Raw genomic sequence first — 22,500 nt, forward strand, 5'->3', positions numbered from 1 at the left:
TGTCAATGGTTCCAGATGAGCCTACCCCACAGCAGGAAGCACAGATGAGAGCAGTGGCTTCAAACTCCCTCACTGACCAAATGCCACATAACAGAGGATGTCTCAAATAATGGTGTAGCCCAGTGAACAGTGGTGCCCCAGCATGACCGCAGTTTTGAAGGAAGCTAAAACCTTTAAACAATTAAACCTCATATTTTATTGAACATGAAAAGATGTAAGTCAATGGTGACCTTGACAGAACTTGAACTCACAACGTGAAGATGAACAAAATGTTGCTAAGCATTTTGCTATTGATTCTGCCATCTCGCCAACTTAAAAAATAATGATAATAATAATAATATTAATACTCCTTTCTACTAAAGGCACAAGGCCTGAAATTTTTGGGGAGGGGACTAGTTGATTACATCGATCCTAGTGTTTCAGTGGTACTTAATTTATAACCCTGAAAGGATGACAGGAAAAGTTGACCTCAGTGGAATTTGAACTCAGAACAAAGCAATGGGTGAAATATTACTCTTTTACTTTTTTCAGTCATTTGACTGTGACCATGCTGGAGCACCACCTTTAGTCAAGCAAATCGACCCCAGGACTTATTCTTTGTAAGCCTAGTACTTACTTATTCTATCGGTCTCTTTTGCTGAACTGCTAAGTTACAGGGACATGTCAAGCGATGTTGGGGGGATAAACACATATACACAAACATACATATATATATACAACTATACAACGGGCTTCTTTCAGTTTCCGTCTACCAAATCCACTCACAAGGCTTTGGTTGGCCCGAGGCTATAGTAGAAGACACTTGCCCAAGTTGCCATGCAGTGGGAATGAACCCGGAACCAAGTGACTGGTAAGCAAGCTACTTACCACATAGCCACTCCTGCACCAACACACACACACACACACACACACACACACACACACACACACACACACACATATATATATATATATATATATATATATAAACACACATTTTAGATACTCATACAATAGCATAGGCATAAACAGATACATAAGTTTATGCCTACATACACCTGTCCCTCTCAAACACACAAGAATCCAAACCTTCTTCCTCTCTGCATCTCTCTCTCTACCTACCTATCCATCCATCTAACTATATAAAACCATCTACCTATGTATATATATATATATATATATATATAGTCTTTTCTAATGTCCCCTACCAACCCCTGATCTTGTCAATTGCCCCCAGAGTAAAACCGCAGCGTGTACTTAAACAACTCCCTCATACCCCCCTAATACTCCCCGATGCAGTTAGATCCCATTTCATAAAATCCCTCTTCCGTAGGAAATAATTGAAGGGTGCACGCACAATCCCCTTGCATACACATACACCAGAATACATACACAAACACACACAGAGACACACACAAATTATATACGTATATATACACACACACATATATATATATATATATACAAACACACACAAACATACATGAACATACATATATATATATACACACACACACATATGTATCAAGTATATATGCACACAAAATACATACATATATATACACACACACACACACACATTTATATATATACAAACATACATACATGTAAATATATATATAATATATATATATATATATATATGCATATATACACAGATGCACATATATATATATGCACACACACAAACATACATACATGCATGTATATACACACGTGTTCTTGTGTGTATATTTACATGTGTGTATATATATAATACACACACATTATTGCGTGTATGTGTGTGTATACACACACACACACACATATATATATATATATGCATGTATATATATATATATATATACCCGCATATATACGCACCAAAACACTAACATACACCCACACACCCATCCACACAGCTATACACCCCTCCACACACACACACACACAGACACAATGGTATATCATATATAGGGGAACTATCTGCAGTAAGTGGACCCTAAATTGTAGGGTTATGGCAGAGGGAGAAGGAGCACATTCTGAAAAATCCCTAAAAAAATTAGGGGACAAGAAAATAACAGGTTAGAGACCCAGGAACGATGTTAGCCTAACCAGTGATTTGTGTCTTAAGTAGGTAATACCTTTTTGTAGTAGGGGTGGTAGTTGTGGTGCTGGTGGTGGTGGTAGTGGTTGTCGTTGTGGTGGTTGTTATTATAGTTGTCGCAGCAGTGGTGGCAGCCATAGTGGCTGTGGTGGTGATAGATGTAGCTGTGGTAGTTGTGGTGGTAGTGGGTGGTGGTACAGTGGTGATGGTGGTGGTTGTGTGTGTTGGTGGCAGTAATAGTTGTCGTGGTGGTATTTATGGTGGTGATAGTAATGGTTGTGGTGGTGGTGGTAGTTATGGTGGCAGTGATCATGATTGTGATGGTGGTGGTGACATAGATTGTATTGGTTGTAGTAGTGGCCATGTTGATATCTGTACTGGCATTGGTGTTTGTCGTGGTAGTAGTGGAACAGAAGGTCAGTGGTGGGGATGGTGGAGGTTGTCTTAGTAATGGTTGTGGTGGTGTTATTAGTAACAGTAGTATTTGTGGTTGCAGTATTGGTGATAGTGACAGTGGTGATGATAATTCTGCTTGTAGGATAGTATCGGTGATAGTGGAAAGGTGTTGTGATAGTATCAAGGTGGTGCTATCATTGTTAGTAGTGGTGGTCAGTATAGTAGTAGTAGCAGTGATAGTGGAGGTGGTATTGGTGATAGTAGGAGTAGCATTATTGTTAGAGGAGTTGTGATGGTTCTGGTGATAGTGCTTGTAGTAGAGTTGGTAGTAGTGGTGGCCATGTGGATTGTACTAGTTGTAATGGTATTGGTGGTGGTGATGACAGTGGTTAAGATGGTGGCAGTGTTGCAGCTAAAAAAATGGTGTTCATGATGATGATGCTAGCAGTTTTGATTGTGGTGTTGGTGGTAGTATCAGTGGTGTTAATACTGTTGTGATTTTTGTTGCCTTGTGTATAGGTGCAAGCGAGGCCATGTGGTAAAAAACTTGCTTTCCAACCACATGGTTCTGGGTTCAGTCCCTCTGTGTTGATACCTTAGGCAAGTGAGTCCTTGTTACAGTCTTGGGCTGACAAAAGCCTTCTCAGCGGATTTGCGTAGACAGAAACGGAAAGAAGCCCATCAATATATATATATATATATAATATATATGAGAGTGCGTGGGTGTGTGTCACCAACCACTGCTTCTCATTTTATTATTTTTACTCATGTCCATTGTCCGGAAATCTTTTGTCACACATCTGTGACCTCTTCAGTAACACTTTTCGTTTTCATCTGTGTTCTTGCTCCACTTACTACATTCTGTTCTTATTTGGCAAAAAATAAAAATGACTACCCCGAAATACAATATCTGTCTCAACACATGATTTCACATCAAGAACTTTGCTAAATCTTTATATATAAAAGAGAGGTTGTGTGTCTGTCTGTCTCCTACGATTTAGATTCCTAACTACTCCCACATTTTGCGGTGCAGTTTAACCAAAACCGGGTATCTTATAGTCGTGATTCATATCAAGCCCTTCTGGGTATTAGCACGCGTCTACGATGAGTCTATGATTTAAAAAAAAATTTACTATCATTTTTTTCCATTTTAATGCATTTTTTCGCTATTATATAAGGGAAGTAACTCTCTAAAAATGTCTACAATGAGTCAACGATTTAAAAAAAAATTTACCATAATTTTTTTTCCATTTTTAATGCAGTTTTTTGCTATTTTTTGGCTATAACTCTCTAAAAATGCTTATATAGTTATTTCCCTTACAAACCCGAGCAACGCTGGGCGATATTGCTAGTATATTATACATCTCTAGCCACCACTAGTGGTTGAGTGTCTATCACTGACAAGGCCAAGGAAGGTCGAAACCATGTTATCTGGTGATCTTGGTGCTGGAGATGGTAAGATTTATGTCCCCACTAGTGATATAAACAAGAGTAGATTTTGCACCAAAAAGCCCATATGAGAGCTTCTCTCAGAGTATCTACCACAGTATAGTTTGTTCCCACAGAACATCATGGTATTAATACTGCCTCTGTCACAAATATGTATTTCTTAACAAGCTCACTGGCTAATCCTGAGACTGGCATCTGTTCTGGCACTGTTTCTCTGTATGTCACTGGTAGGGAAGTGAATCACTGCTACTTTTAGTAGTTGAGCATCCATCATTGATGAGATCAAGGGAGGTTGAAATCATGGGATCAGGTGGTCTCAGTGCTAGTGATATAAACAAGAGTGCATTTTGTACCACAAAGCAATGAGAGTTTCTCTCAGGGTATCTACCACAGTATAATTTGTTCTATCCATGTTTAAGTGGGAATTGATATTACATTAATATAGTTCTAAATATACTATGTCTAAATAGAAGATGGGATGATCACAGCAGGGACATCTTTGATCATAGGTCTGCCACATCAGGACAGAACAACAAATATAGACATTAATACCAACTATTGTGATAAGATAATGTAATCCTAGATACGTGGAGGCGCAATGGCCCAGTGGTTAGGGCAGCGGATTTGCGGTCGGAGGATCGCGGTTTCGATTCCAAGACTGGGCATTGTGTGTGTTTATTGAGCGAAAACACCTAAAGCTCCATGAGGCTCTGGCAGGGGGTGGTGGCGACCCCTGTTGTACTCTTTTGCCCCAACTTTCTCTCACTTTCTTCCTGTTTCTTGAGTAACGCTGCGATGGACTGGTGTCCCGTCCAGCTGGGGAGAACACATACGCCATAGAAACCGGGAAACCGGGCCCATGAGCCTGGCTAGGTTTTAAAAGGGTGCAGTGGAGGCGCAATGGCTCAATGGTTAGGGCAGCGGACTCGTGGTCGGAGGATCGCGGTTTCAATTCCCAGACCGGGGGTTGTGTGTGTTTATTGAGCAAAAACACCTAAAAGCCCCATGAGGCTCTGGCAGGGGATGGTGGCGACCCCTGTTGTACTCTTTTGCCCCAACTTTCTCTCACTCTTTCTTCCTGTTTCTTGAGTAATGCTGCGATGGACTGGTGTCCCGTCCAGCTGGGGGGAACACATACGCCACAGAAACCGGGAAACCGGGCCCATGAGCCTGGCTAGGCTTGAAAAGAGCGCATAAATAAATAGAAATAATCCTAGATACAATATGAATAAATAAAATGTGGGATGGTCATGTGTGGAAAGCCCATATAAGTCCTGATCCAACAGACCAATAATTGGAGATGTTCCTGCTGTAACCATCCCAGCTTTAATTCAGGCATAGTGTATCTGGGATTACATTATCCAGTGTACAGTATAGTAGTTAGTATCATTGGCTATAGTTGTCATTTAGCTCCAGGCCAGATATCAACCTGCAGGCCTATGGTCAAAGAAGTTTAAGCTGTGACCATCCCATCTTTTATTCAGAGATTGTGTATCTAGGACTACATGATCAAATGTATAGAATACTATTAGAGGTTATAGTTGCTGTTTCGTCCCAGAACAGTGAAACCCTCTACAAACCATACTTTGCTGAAGAGATAGTAAAATAAATATGGAATAGGTAGAGAGTAGTCTCCCTTGTTTAAGAAAATGCTTAAAATAATATTTGTAATTCATTTGACTCTGCAGCCATGCAGTTGAACAAATCGACCACAGGACTTAATTTCTTAAAGCCTAGTACTTATCTTATAGGTCCCATTTGCTGAACCACTAAGTTATGGGGACATAAACACACTAACAATACTTGTCAAGTGGTGCTGGGGGGACAAACAGGCACAATGATACACACACATATATATATACACACACACACACACACATATATATATATATATATATATATATATATATATACTCTTTTTTTACTCTTTACTCTTTTACTTGCTTCAGTCATTTGACTGTGGCCATGCTGGAGCACCACCGTTAGTCGAACAAATCGACCCTGGGACTTATTCTTTTGTAAGCCCAGTACTTCTTCTATCGGTCTCTTTTGCCGAGCCGCTAAGTGACGGGGACAAGACAGAAAGATATTTACAGCACCTAGGTTTCCCAAGCGGTCACCCATCTAAGTACTAACTAGGCACGATTTTGCTTAACTTCAGTGATCGGACGAGAACCGGTGTTTTGAATGTGATATGGCCGTAAATATATATTTGTTTTTATTAATTTTTATTTTTAAAAAATTTTAATTATTTTTGTTTAATATCAATTTAATCATAAACACGTTTATACACACACACACCAACACACAGACACACACACACACACATATACTCAATGGGCTTCTTTCAGTTTCCTTCTACCAGATCCATTCACAAGGCTTTGGTCGGCCAGGGGCTATAGTAGAAGACACTTGCCCAAGGTGCTTCGCAGTGGGACTGAACCCGGAACCATGTGGTTGGTAAGCAAGCTTCTTACCATACAACCATGCTTATATCAGTCATCAGAATGTGGCCATGCTGGGGCACTACCTTGAAGAATTTTAGACACATATGCATACATACACACACACATATATATATACATATATACAAACATATATAAATATATATATATATATATTCTTCATGGTTTCCTCACAACCATTCCCCTTTCTTCTCTCCCTTTCTCTTGCTCCTCCTCCTCCCTCCCGTCATTGACCCGTGATGAGAGCTCCGCTACTGTCTTTTCTAGCCTGACCTTCTTGAGGTGTGGACGGCATTCTCTCTGCTTCACTTGCCGTTCACAGAAATTAGCGTTCGTAATACTTTTTTTCATTCGGTGTTAACAGCCCTTCTTGTCTTGTTATTTTCCTTGTCCTGTCTTTTACTGCTTATATCTTGTACTGTCCTGTTTTTGTCACCATTTTTACCCCTCTGCAAAAAGATCTCAAATTTTATTTTGATTTGCTTTTCGCAGGAAGGAAAGTTTCTTATAGAAGATACGTCTCGCCTTCACCTTCGAAACGTAGAGTAGATGAAACCATGGCGACTGAAGAAGGGGATTTTCCTTGTGTTATTTGTCCTGTACTCTATTTTTTTGTTGTTTAAAAGAAATGTCCAGTTCCTTGGTTTTGTATCTATGTTTTCGTTTCTCATTGTGTTCGAAGTTTTTTTGGTATCCTGTACTCATATATGCGTGTATATATACATGTAGAGGTAGGTACGTACATATATGTTTTTATAGATGCATATGTTTTATTTATTAATATATTATATATATATGCATACATACATCCATTCATACGTACATACATACATACACACCTACACACAGAGAGACAGAGAGATAGACATACATGTATATAAACACATACATATATATATATATATATATATATATATATATACAGACAGACAGTCATACAGGCATACATACATAAAGACAGACAGACAGACAGAAACAATTATATGACACAGCCAAGCAAAAGCGACGAAATCAATTTACTTGAGAGAATTAGTCACAATGTATAATTAATTGATGTAGCCTCGAGTGATGGTCATGGTGGGGTTGGGACGACGCTGCTGGCAGTGGTTATGGTTGTAGTGTTAGTGGTAGTGATTTGTTGGGGTGGTAGTGTATATGGTGGTAATGGTTGTCTTGGTGGTAGTGGTAGGAGATGTGGTTGCTGTAAAGATGATAGTTGTGCTGGTTGTGATGGTATTGGTGGTAATGGTACCAGCGGTGGTAGTTATAATGATGGTGGTAATAGTGGTAGTAGAGATGGTAGTAATGGTGGTAGTTGTAGTGGTGGTGGTAGTTGTAGTGGTGGTGGTAGTTGTAGTAGTGGTTACAGTTGTAGTGTTGGTGGTAGTGATTTGTTGGGGTGGTAGTGTATATGGTGGTAATGGTTGTCTTGGTGGTAGTAGTAGATGTGGTTGCTGTAAAGATGATAGTTGTGCTGGTTGTGATGGTATTGGTGGTAATGGTACCAGCGGTGGTAGTTATAATGATGGTGGTAATAGTGGTAGTAGAGATGGTAGTAATGGTGGTAGTTGTAGTGGTGGTGGTAGTTGTAGTGGTGGTGGTAGTTGTAGTAGTGGTTACAGTTGTAGTGTTGGTGGTAGTGTATATGGTGGTAATGGTTGTCTTGGTGGTAGTAGTAGATGTGGTTGCTGTAAAGATGATAGTTGTGCTGGTTGTGATGGTATTGGTGGTAATGGTACCAGCGGTGGTAGTTATAATGATGGTGGTAATAGTGGTAGTAGAGATGGTAGTACTGGTGGTAGTTGTAGTGGTGGTGGTAGTTGTAGTAATGGTGGTAGTTGTAGTAATGGTGGTAGTTGTAGTAGTGGTGACAGTTGTAGTGGTGGTGGTAGTTGTACTGGTGTTGGTAGTAGTGGCTGCACTGGAAGTGGTAGTAATTGTAGTGGTGGTAGTGGTAGTAGTGGTGGTGGTAGTGGTACTGACAGTGGTAGAGGATGTATTGTTGTTGACAGTGGTAGTGGTGGAATTGGTGGTGGTGGTGATGCTGACGAAGGTGGTAGCAATAATGATGATGATGATGATGATGTTGACAGTGGTGATGGTGGTAAGAATGATGGCAGTGATGATAATGATGATGATGGTGAAGATGATTTTGGTGATGATAGTAGTGGTGATGATGATGATGATGATGATGATGATGATGGTGGCGGTAGTGGTGGCAGCAACTGTAGCTATAGTGATTGTATTTATACTGATGGTGATGATGGGGTCACTAATAGCAACAACAACAATGGCAGTGATGACAGTTGACCAGACAATGGTCAGTCACAGTGGTAATGGTGGTGGTATTATTGATGGTATTGATAGTGGTCAGTCTGATATGAACTGGTAGCACTAATGGTTAGTTGGACCACCTACACAAAATATGATGTAAAAGCTGACCACGAACACCATGGATGAGGCCGAACTGACCACTAACATCACAGAGAGTATTATAACCATTACCGAATTATTGGTGACTTCTCTATGGCCAGAGTAACCAGCAACACTACCAATTGAAAATAGTGCCATTACCAAATAAATGGTTGCTTCTCAGTGGTCAAACTAACCAACACCACTAGGATCAACATATTCCTCATTATCAATATATTGGTTAGTTTTATGTGTCCAAGATGACCATCAGTACAACCATAAAATTATTGGTTTCTACTCTGTGGTCAAACCGACCAATAACAATTTTATCACCACCATCCCTACCATCAATATATTGGTCAATTTTACATGTCCAAAATGCCCGTCAGTAGTACCAATATCATCTAATTACTGGTCACTTCTATTTGGTCAACAACACCGTGATTCAACTTATTGGTCACTTCCCTCAGGTCAAACTGATGCCAATACTAACATCTACACTATCTCCATGCTTGGGAGATAGAAACTGGCTACTAAGAGTAATGTCTCTCATGTGGTCAAACTGACCATCAATATAAAACCACACTACTCTCTGCTCAAACTGACCACTGACAATATAAGAATTACCACACACCACCACCACCACCACCACCAGACAGAAGAGGAGTGGATGTCTGATGCGAGAGCAGCAAAACAGAGACAATGACTTAGCAGGTACATTGTTTTGTCTTTGGTATAAAAGATGGGCTACAGCAAATATTCTGCTCAATACCACAGATTTGCTTGTCAGTTGTTTGACCTTAACCAGTTGAGCATGTCCCTTAGTGGCTGACGATATGTGCATCTCTGATCACGAGCAGAAATAGTGGGGGAGCATCATAGCCATGTGTTGAGAGGGATTCTTTGGGGTTTGGAATAATTCACCTCTAAAAACATGGGTGTTTCGTTCAACATCCTTAAACAACTCATATTCAGGGACCTTTTGAACGGGATGGGTTACTTGACCAGAAGAAAATTCTAACTGGGCCCCACCTGCAAGGTCATTTGCTGTTTATCTAGATATGAGATCACCATATCGCGCACATATGGTTGTGATGCATGTGCCTAGTGTACCCTTATCAGATGGGTAGTCATGATGGGTATACTGGGCTTCATGTATTTTACCCCAGTTTCACTTTGATGGCATGCATTGCTCTCTCACCCAATAATAATAATAATAATAATAATAATATAATAATAATAATAATAATAATCCTTTCTACCATAGGTACAAGGCCTGGATTTTGTGGAGAGGGGGACAGTCGATAACATCGACCCCCAGTAATCAACTGGTACTTGATTTATCGACCCCAAAAAGATGAAAGGCAAAGCTGACCTCGGTGGAATTTGAGCTCAGAATGTAAAGACGGATAAAATATTGATAAGCATTTTGCCTGGCACATTAATGATTCTAACATTTCACCACCTCAGACAATGTCTTTAATATTAGCAACAACAACATTAACTTTAACACTACTGTCACCACAACACCAATATAACCACCACCACCACCACCACCACCATCACCAAAGTCACTGTGGTCAAACTGACCAACAGCAATATCAATTCTATTACCATTAACAGCCACACCACCAGCAGTACCAACGCTAACACCATAATCGTCATCCCCACCACCACTAATACCATCGCCATTGCAGTCAGTTTCGTCTGGTCAAACTGACCGACACATGGAGATAAAAGATAAAAAGAAAAAGGAGCTGCAAAGAGAGAGAAAAAATCCCCTAATTAAATCTTGATTGATTTTTAAGTCCAGCAAATCCATGGACACTAATGCTCAAGCAAACTGACCGCTACAAAATAAAGAACACACACTCACATACACATGCAGAAAGGCAAATATGTGGACAAACTAATGAGCAATACTGCCACCACATATCTATCGGTCACTTCTAAGTGGCCAAAATGACCATCAACACTGCCACCTCACGCCCACAATCAAGAAACATATGGGGTTGTAAACAAACCAATACTGGTCATCAAGCATTGGGCGCCTGAACACAAACACAATCACAAATACACACATATATGTGTGTGTGTATGCATGTCTGTGTGTATATATATATATATATTATATATATATATATATATACACATAACACAGATTCATAAACACACATATATATGTAAATCTCTCTATATATATATACACATACACACATGTATATATACACATACACACACACATCTATATATATATATATATATACACATATACACACATATATATGTGTGTGTATATATATATATATTATATATATATATACAGATATTTGTATACAGACACACACACACACACATATATTCAATAATCTATACATACACATACACAAATACACACAAACATAAACACACACACAGATACAAATGTACCATTAAGACTAATTGTCATTTTATTGGTAGCCTGTTATGTAATCAGAAAGCATCGGTCACTTTTGGTCAAGCTAATGACCATTAGTATATAAAGAACACACACGCATGCACATACACATGGAGAAAAGCAGATACGCATACAAATGCTTAAGTGATATTACCACCACTGCCACCACCACCACCACCACCACTGCCACCACCACCACCACCACCACCACCACCACACCAAATTCTCATTCACTTCTTTCAACAAACATGGTCACTTCTTTCTGGTCAAACTGACCATCAGCATTACTATTTGTAGTTTTCCTGGTGGCCTGATATCATCAGAAGAGATGGTCACTTTTGGTCAAGCTCACTGATCGATAATCATCATTGCTGTCATTCAACATCTGTTTTCTATGCTGGTATGGGTTGGACAGTTTGACAGGAGCTGGTGAGCCAGAAAGCTGCACCAGGCACCTGTTCTACTATGTTTAAGCATGGTTTCTACAGCTGGATGACCTTCCTAATGCCAACCAGTTTACAGAAAGGACCGGATGCTTTTCACCCAGCACCAGCGGTGTCTGCTTTGCAATGGTTTCTACAGATGGATGCCCTTCCTAATGCCAACCACTTTACAGAATGGACCAAGTGCTTTTCACCCAGCACCAGTGAGGTCTGCTTTGCAATGGTTTCTACAGCTGGATGCCCTTCCTAAATGCCAACCTCTTTACAGAAAGGACCGGGTGCTTTTCACCCGGCACCAGTCTGCTTTGGAATGATTTCTACAGCTGGATGCCCTTCCTAATGCCAACCACTTTACAGAAAGGACCGGGTGATTTTCACTCGGCATCAGCACCAGTGAGGTTTGCTTTGGAATGATTTCTACAGCTGGATACCCTTCCTAATGCCAACCACTTTACAGAAAGGACCGGGTGCTTTTCACTCGGCATCAGCACCAGTGAGGTTTGCTTTGGAATGGTTTCTACAGCTGGATGCCCTTCCTAAATGCCAACCACTTTACAGAATGGACAAGGTGCATTTGACCTGGCACCAACATGGGTGTTTTTAATATATAAGGAAAATCCACACACACACACACACACACATGTTCATACTTGCATACAGAAGTGTACAAGTAAGGCTAAAGATTCCATCTTTTACCTGTTAGTCATTGAAGTCTGGCCATGCTGGGGCACCACCTTGAATTGCTCAGTCAAACAAATCGACACCAGAACTCATTTTAAAGTTTAGTATTTATTCTATGGTGTCTTCAGCTGAACTGCTATATTACAGGGATGTAAGCAAACCAACACAGGTTGTCAAATGGGGGGGGAACACAAACACAAAAGCATCCCCCCCACACACACAGATATACTCACTAATATACTCATTAGTATTAATAGCTACAGTTGTCATTGTTTAGTCCCAGGGCAGTTTTGGTCCCATAAATCTATGATGAAATACGTTCCAGTTGTGACCATCCCAACTTATATTCACACAGTGTATATAGAACTACATTACATAATGTGTAGTATAGTTGCTAGAATTAGTGGTTATAGCTGTTACAGGGGTAGTGGTGTGGTGGTTGTAGTGATGGTGGGGGACATGAAGTCATTGTTGATGCTGATGCTGGTAATGGTTTCTGAAGGTGGTGGTGGTGTTGGTGGTAGTGGTGGTGGTGGTGGTGGTAGTGGCAGTGGTGGTGGTGAGCCATGGTGTTGAAGTTGATGGAGGTGATAGTGAAAATGGTGGTGGTGATGACGATGATAGCGGTGGTGACAGTGGTTGTAGTACTGGTTGTGGTGGTGGTGGTGATGATGTTGCTGATGGTGAAGGTGTCTGGAGGTGGTGATGGGGATTGAGGTGAAGGTGTTGCTGGTGATGTTGCAGATGCCAGTGGTGGTAGTGGTGATGGTAATGATAGTTGTGGTGGTCATGGTAGTAATGGTGGATGCAGTGGTGATCGTGATGGTGACACGGTAATGGTAACAGAAATGGTAGTGATGGTATGATAGTGGTGGGGCTTGTGCTGATAATGGTGGTAGTGTTGGTGGTGGTGGCTGTGATGATGGTGGTGGAGATAATGGTGTTGGCAGTGATGGTGGTAGTAGTGGCAATGATGTTGGTGGTGGTGGTGATGGTGGTGGTAATGATGGCTGTAGTAATAGTGATAGTAGCAGTGGGGGAAGTGGTAGTAGTGATAAAGGTAGTAATGGTAGTGGTGGTGGTGGTGGTTGTAACATTGGCAGTGGTATAGGTGGTAGTGGTGTTGTTCGATGTGGTGCAGGTGGTAGTTGTAATGATGGTGACAGTAGCGGTGGTGGTCGTAGTAGTAGTACTAACATAGCAGAAATAGGTAAAGGGGTGGCGGGAGTGAGCATCAAGGGGGGTCGGGGAGACATTCTTGATCACACTGTGGAACCCAATACCATCCAACGCAAAAAAAAACACAAAAAAATAGAACAAAAAATGCCAGTCTGGCCCACCTCCACTTCATACCTACAGCCCCACCTGCGCACTACCACCCCACCCTGCCCATCCGCAGACACCGGCACTCCACCCCACCCCACCATCAACCCACACCCCATCGCCAGACATCTTCCAGACCACTTAACTTACCTCCCCCCTTCGTAATATAGTGCCCACCACCACTGCTATCATTTCCATCCACCCCACCACCCGACACTCCTCTCGCATCCCAGCATATGTTCATCCTCAACTCCTCCTCCTCCTCTTCCTCTTCCTTCTTCTAATCGTGCACTACCCTCCTCCACCCTCACCCCCCCGTTTCTCACTTCGTCCTCAAGCAAAATGACAATTAGTGAGAACCACCAAACCCCACCCCACCCCATCTCTGCTCCCTCCGTGTGCATACCACCGCCTCCCTTCATGCGCACACCATCAGAGTAACCATCGGTGGTGGCAGCGGCGCTTGTGCCGTTATCATCGTGGCATTCCAGCATCGACGTCACAACATCAACATCATCACAACAACTCTATGGTTACCATGACAACACGTTAGCATCACAATTACTACTCTGATTGTCCATTGTCAACATCGTCATCTTCATCATCATCATCATTGTCATCGTCATCATCGACATTGTCATCTTCATCATCATCATCGTCATCATCATCATCATCATCATTGTCATCTTCACCATCATCATTGTCATCATCATCATCGACATTGTCATCTTCATCATCATCATCGTCATCATCATCATCATCATCATTGTCATCGTCATCATCGACATTGTCATCTTCATCATCATCATCGTCATCATCATCATCATCATCATTGTCATCTTCACCATCATCATCATCATCATCATTGTCATCTTCACCATCATCATTGTCATCATCATCATCAACATTGTCATCGTCATCATCGACATTGTCATCTTCATCATCATCATCATCATCATCATCAACATTGTCATCTTCACCATCATCATCAACATTGCCATCATCATCGACATTGTCATCATCATCATCGACATTGTCATTTTCATTGTCATCATCATCAACACTGTCATCTTCACCATCATCATCAACATTGCCATCATCATCGTCGTCAACATTGTCATCTTTATTGCTGTCATTGTCTAAACCCTGATCATCATCATTGTTTACATTGTAATCACCATCCAACTATACCTCATCATCATCATCTTCATGATTGTCACTAGTGCCATCATCATTGCCCTCATCATCTTCATCGTTGTCCCCTTCAACATCATAATTGTCCTCCCCATTCACCGCCTCCTTATTGTTATTGGCCTTATCATGATTATCATCATCATTGTTGTTCTCATCAACATCATCGTCATCCTACTACTCCTTCCCTTCCTCTGCTTCCTCTTCTTCCTCCTCCTCTTCATCATCAATGGGCCACCTCTATACAGCATCTCATCATCGTCATCATCAGTGTGTTACTATCATCTTATTTCACACAGCTATCATCATCATCATCGTTGCCATCATGTTCATCGTAGTTGTCATTATCATCATCATTATCATCTTCATCATCGCCGTTATCGTCATTGTCATCATCATCACCATTATGCTTGTCATCATTATATTCATAGTTGTGGTCAGCATCATTGTTTTATTTCATGTAGTCATCGTCCTCATCATTGTCATCATTACTTTCTTCATTATCATCATCACCATCATCATCATCGTTGTCAATGTCAGCATCATCATCGCTATGGTTATGATCATCTTATTTCACATTATCATCATCCTCATCATCGTCACTATCATGTCTGTCATCTTATTTTCATATTTATAATCATCATCATCGTTGTCATCATCACCACCACTACCACCACCACCACCAACTTTTTTACATCCACATCTCCATGTCTGCACTGGTTAGGTGTGTCTTCACCAAACAGCATGTCGTCAACACCCATCATCATCCTGCGAACAACTTTCCCCGCATCTACCTGCAGCATCCTTGGTTTATCCCCTCTCACATTTCCTGGCATCTAAAACATCTTTAGGCATCTGTCCCCATCTCTACTCATTACATGTCTGTACCGACGCAGTTATCTCCCTTACACATGTCATCTGATTCCTCTTACACTTAGTTTGTCTCCCAACTCATCTGTATTACCATGGCATTCATTCACACCAGTGGTTTTCAACCAGGGTCTATATGGCCTCTGAGGCTATAGTAGAAGACACTTACCCAAGGTGCCATGCAGTGGGACTGAACCCAGAACCATGTGGTTGGTAAACAAGCTGCTTACCACACAACCACTCCTAATCCTACTTACCATACAGCCACTCCTACGCCGCCTCACGGCACTCCTACAATAATTCATCAGTATTTTAAAATAGAGAGTTACTTTTCAATCCCCCTCTAAATATGTAATGTGTGTGTGTGTGGCTGTGTGGTAAGTAGCTTGCTTCCCAACCACATGGTTCTGGGTTCCGATAGAATAAGTACCAGGCGGGAAAAATCTAAGTACTGAGATTAATCCATTTAACCAAATATTCTTCCACCATCACCCTCAATTTCAACACAACTATGACCACCACCACCAAAATCACAATCATCAACACCTCAACAATCACCGACACTACCACTCACACATTCACCTTCCAGCTACAACACACCATCACCACCACCACCACCACCGCCACCAACACAACACCTCCCTTCACCATCACCACCCACACACCTACAATTATAATCATCACAACACTTTACCACCACCACCACCACCACAACTATCATCACTACTACTACAAGTACAATTACTACTGCTACTACAACCACCACGACCGCAATACTACTACTACTACTACTACTACTACTACTACAAAAACTACCACCACCACAATTACAACTACTACTACCACCTCAACTAATATCGTCATCACTACTACTACTACTACAACTATCACTATTGCAACTACTACCCTCACTGCTACTACAACCATCATCCCCAACACTACTACTACAACTACCTTCAGTACCGCTACCATCACTACCACCACCACCACCACCACCACTACCATCAAGCACTAACATCACCACAACCACAACCTCTGCCACCATCATATCTCATGAAACAATCACTGCAATCATTACTAACGCCACCCTCACCACCCCACCAGCACCACCACTACTACTATTATCAATAGCACAACCCTTTCCCAAACACCCACCCCACCCAATATTTATTATGCCAAAAATAATGGAGGAAACATGTCACACTTGGCACAGTTCATTAATTTTCCACACCACACACAGCTGTCAATGTACACATACAGATATCATTATACATACATACAGATATATATATATATATACACATATACACACACATACACATACACGAGGTGGGGCTGAAAAGTTCCTGGCTTTGGGTAAAAGAAAATAGAGGAGGATCAGTTAATTATGATTTTATTCAACATATTCCCCTCTCAGATTCACACACTTATTGCAGGAGTCCTTCAGCCCTGTAAAAGACCTCAAAAGGTTGGTTGTCCAACCAGGACTTACACGATACTCTTAAAGCCAGGAACTTAAAGCTCCCACTTGTTTGGTTCCCAACCATGTGATTCTGGGTTCAGTTTCACTGCTTGGCAACTTAGGCAAGTGCCATCTACTATAGCCTAACATGAACCCAATTGAAAATCTTTGGAGCATACTAGATAGAGCTATACGAAAAACTTGACAGAAACCTAAATCTAAAGCTGAATTGTTTCGATTGTTGCATGAAAAGTGGGCAGAAATTCCACATGAGACAATCACAAAGCTCATTATAGTTCAATGCCAAACAGAGTTTCTGAATTAAAAACTGCAAAGGGAACGTCAACTAAATACTAAAGTATGTAGTGCTACCTATCGGTTACATTTCAATTGTTCACTTTGCATATCAAATAAAAGATTTGGAAAATTAAAGGTGTCTATTTACTTCCTGCATGTCTGTGTATATATTAGATATATATTAATTAAATATACAAGTAAAAGAAGAGGACAAAGAAAATTCTTTAACACACCTTTGACAGTAAATTACAAATGTTTCTGTACTATTTCCACTTGCAATGCCAGTTTATGCGAAAATTCTAAAAGAAAAAATCATCTAATATTTGTGGTTTTAGGCATTGGAGAGGCATTTCCTCAGACTTGCATCAAAGGTGTGCTATTACACTGTCTGTCTTTCAGACCCTGTTGTTAGGAAAACATAGGGAGGAAATAAAAAAGAAAGAGTTAAAAGTGTGTACGTAGGATGAGTCTGTGGAGAAGATATTATGTGGGGTGAAGGCGGCAAGCTGGCAGAAACGTTAGCACGCTGGGCGAAATGCGTAGCAGTATTTTGTCCGCCGTTGCGTTCTGAGTTCAAATTCCGCCGAAGTCGACTTTACCTTTCATCCTTTCGAGGTTGATAAATTAAGTACCAGTTACGCACTGAGGTCAATGTAATCGACTTAATCCATTTGTCTGTCCTTGTTTGTCCCCTCTATGTTTAGCCCCTTGTGGGTAATAAAGAAACAGATATTATGTGGGGTGGGGGTGGGAAGAATCAAGAGGGTGGATGTGTACAATGATAGGAGGGAGATATATATATATATAGAGAGAGAGAGAGGAGAGATACAGGTGTGTAAGAAGGTTGCTTTCGAACCAAATGGCTGTGGGTTTAGTTCCACAGCATGGCACCTTGGGCAAGTGTCTTCTACTACTATAACCTGGGGTTGACTAAAGCCTTGAGTGGATTTGATAAAGATAAACTTAAAAAACAGCCTGCCATATATATGTGTGTGTATGTGTGTGTGTGTGTGTGTGTGTGTGTGTGTGTGTGTGTTCGTGTGTGCATGTATGTGTTTGTCCACCACCACTGTTTTGTACTTTAATAAATTCCAATATTACCATAATCTACACACTCTCAAAGGTATTTGTTGAAATTTTCATTCAAAAAAACCTATTTCTCACAAAGTTATGAGAAACAAATTTGCATGTATTTTCTGAAACTGCTCTGGAAACATTTTTTTATTTTACAACAAATGCAGATATAATCAGAATTTATGTCATCTGAATCATATTTGTATAAAATTTCAGTAAAAAAAAAATGCATTTATCTGGAAGTTATGAAGAAACTAAATTGGTGATGCACAGTTGTGAATGTCAGCCCATTGCTTTAACCTAATACTAAAATTACATTGTTATTATATATCTAAATATCAGCTTGCTTTGCCACACTTTGTAAGTAGTAATATTCAATTACATAACTGCATGATATATATAAACAAATAATATACTTCTTTGCTTTGAATCAAAAGAGTGACAATACTGTGAATTTATCTCAAATGTAAATAGGATAACAGTATTTATGATGATAATGTATTTAGTAATGACTACCAACTGTATCAAAAATCCATTACAGTATGTGTATGCATTATATATATCACAAAGTTTATTGACACAAAATTACCATGTAATTTTTCAAATGCTTTACAAATGCATGTTCTCTTAACATAATTGTATTTCATCTTATTACTCTATTTTACAGTTTACATTATTCAGGCTTCATGCAGGTTGCACATCTTGCCAGCATTTTCCCCACATGCATGCCATATCTATACAGATGCATATTCACTACAGAATATACGATACAATGATAATACACCAATGTAAAACATGTTATCTTAAAGATAGCATGTTTGCACTATGTGTGTGCATATCATCATCCTCCTCCTTATCATCATCGTTTAATGTCCGTTTTCCATGCTAGCATGGGTTGGACGGTTCAACTGGGGTCTGGGAAGCCAGGAGGCTGCACCAGGCTCTGGTCTGATCAGGCAGTGTTTCTACAGCTGAATACCCTTCCTAACGCCCAGCACTCTGTGAATGTAGTGGGTGCTTTTTACATGCCACCGGCACAGGTGTCAAAGGAGGCTGGCAATGGCCACGATTGGTTGGTGCTTTTTACGTGCCACCGGCATGGAAGCCAGTCAAGGCAGCACTGGCATCAGCCACATACAGATGGTGCTTTTAACGTGCCACCGGCACAGGTATCACTACTACAATTTCCATTTGATTTTTTGATGTTGATGTTGATGTATTAGACTCAATAGGTCTCCTCGAGCAAAGCAGGTTGCCCAATGATCCAAGGTAAGCACAGCAGGCCATCCTGCGATCCAAGGCACTTTCGATGGGCTGGGGCTTCTATGTGAAGCTGTTGCAGGAAACAGCCATGAACTCACATTATTTGTCGGGTCTTCGCAGTCACAGCATATCTCCAGAGGTCTCGGTCTCTCGTCATTACACACACACACACAAATATATATATATATATATATATATATAGATAGATAGATATCAGGCATGTGCCATCAGTAATTACTGAAGGTAGGCAGTTCATGACCTTTATGTAATAAAACTCAAAGAACAAGTGAAACAGAGGCGCACAACTGAGTTGAATGCATATGCATATGCGTATAAACTATATTTTGTATAGCCACGTATGCATGTGTGTGTGCATGTAGAGATGCATATACGAGGGTAGAGATGCATGCATTAGTATATAAGTGTGTGTATGTGCGTGTTTGCGTAGACACATATATACGTATATGTGTGTTTGTATGTATATGTACATGCGTGTGTGAGTATGTATATAGATATATATACATACATGTGAGTGTGTACATGTACGTGTGTGTGTATATGTGGATCCTATGAAGGAAGTATCACCTTTACCACGCCTATTGGAGTAATTTCCCTTTATTCAACAGTGTTTTTCATAGTGTTTTGTCTTAATAACTGATGAGATGCTGGAGCAGACTTCAGCCCCGGTATCAGAAATTCTGAGTTTTATTATGACACCCAACTACTTGTCACATTATATTTATAGATAAATTCCTCTATTTTACATAATATCGACGTCTCATTCATTCTTTTGTTGTCATATCATTATTAATATATATATATATATGTACTACACTCCCCACAACCCATTGGGGCCCCTAGAAAGTCTGAGTTTCCTAGCAACAGAGTTTTGTTTTGAGGGTTTTTTTTTTTTCTTTTTCAGGTTATTTTGCATGCTTTCAACAAATGTGACATCGAAGTCATGGCTCCAGAAAACAGGTATTTAGGGTCCTTTATCACAAACAACTGTTACTTGGTAACAGGGCGTGCTAGAAATAGCAGCCAAATTTTTAGAGTTGAGATACATTGAATGCACTCCAAAAATGTTTTTTAAATGGTATTCCCTTGGGGCAAACTGTTGCTTTGAGTCTCAAAACTGTCATACGGATCTGCTGGTTTTGTTCACGAATTTCCGTAAAAAAATTTATTTATTTATTTTTGTTTTAAAGTGAAAAAGAGGAGAAAATGAAAGATGTATGAACGTGTATATGAAATGGATGTGTGAGAGAGAGAGAGAGTGCCACTTACACATACATGAGAACATACACATTCACTCAAGCACTCTCACAGTCACACATGCATACAAAAAAGATGTACACATATGTATTGATGTATGTACATATACATGACAACACACCCCTTCACTCTCTCTTTCTCTCTTTTTTGCCTCTCTCTCTCTCTCTCTTCCTGTCTCTCTTTCACACACACACACACAAACACACACACACAAACACACACACACAAACACACACACACACACTAACACACACACACAAACACACACACACACACACACACGCACACACATGCACAAACACACACACACAAACACACACACACACAAACACACACACACTAACACACACACACAAACACACACAAACACACTCACACACACTCACACACACAAACACACACACACACACAAACACACACAAACACACTCACACACACTCACACACACACACACAAACACACACACACGCACAAACACACACACAAACACACACACTAACACACACACACACATGTCCATTTCATATACATGTACATACATCTTTCACTTTCTCCTTTCTTTCACTATGAAACAAAAGTAAATAAATAAATAAATTTTTACGGAAACCAACAAAGTCCGGATGATAAGCGAAAGATCACCTTTAACTTGAAAATAACTAAGAAAAAAAACATTAAAATATTGTCTGTTTAAAGACAGCAAAAATATAAATACTTTCTGTACAAACAACTTACATTGAAATCACATTCAGTTAAAAATATTTCTAAATGATTAAAATATTGTGAACGTCAAAAAGTCAAAGATTTCTTTTTTCTTAGAGAGCATGAAACCTCCCATAGATAGTGGGCATGTATTTCTGTTGACTGACATGCCAAGAAATTTATTATATGTGTGTGTATTCTGTATGTGTGTATGCGTGCTAATGTCACAGAAGCTGTGCATTTTTTTTGTCAAGAAATACCAAATAAAAATTGTGTTTAATCGTTTTCCTTAACAATTAGAGTCCAAATATCACAAAAAATTCTAGTGCTGCTGAAGGTAAGTATGAAAATATAGAAAAAAGATTAAGATAAAATATACTATTTCTGCAATATTTCAGGTGTTGTGTTTTTCCTTCTCAAGCCATGCCTGGCTCATAAGGGCCAGTTTTCCTAGTTTCAATGGCGTATAGGTTCCCCACCTGGACGGGACGCCAGTCCGTTTCAGGTGAGCTGCTCGATGCAGGAGGAAAGGGTCAGAGAAAGTTGTGGCGAAAGAGTCAGCAGAAGTTCGCTATTACCTTCTGCCAGAACCACGTGGAGCTTAGGTGTTTCACTCAGAAACACACACAGCCCAGTCTGAAATTTGAACCAGCAATCCCTTGAACACCTGACTGCTGCTCTAACCACTTGGCCATGTG

At 40.3% G+C, this 22,500-nt stretch overlaps 1 protein-coding gene and 1 pseudogene across 1 annotated transcript in view; both read right to left on the minus strand.

The window, feature by feature from the left end:
* The window catches only part of LOC115225473 (sperm-tail PG-rich repeat-containing protein 2-like), a 604,424-nt gene that overhangs the window by 294,893 nt on the left and 287,031 nt on the right, over nucleotides 1-22,500 (minus strand). The window lies entirely within an intron of this gene.
* On the minus strand, nucleotides 5,998-6,116 carry LOC115225522 (annotated as a pseudogene).

Source organism: Octopus sinensis, linkage group LG27 (genome assembly GCF_006345805.1).
Source record: "Octopus sinensis linkage group LG27, ASM634580v1, whole genome shotgun sequence".
Classification (NCBI taxonomy): Eukaryota; Metazoa; Mollusca; class Cephalopoda; order Octopoda; family Octopodidae; genus Octopus; species Octopus sinensis.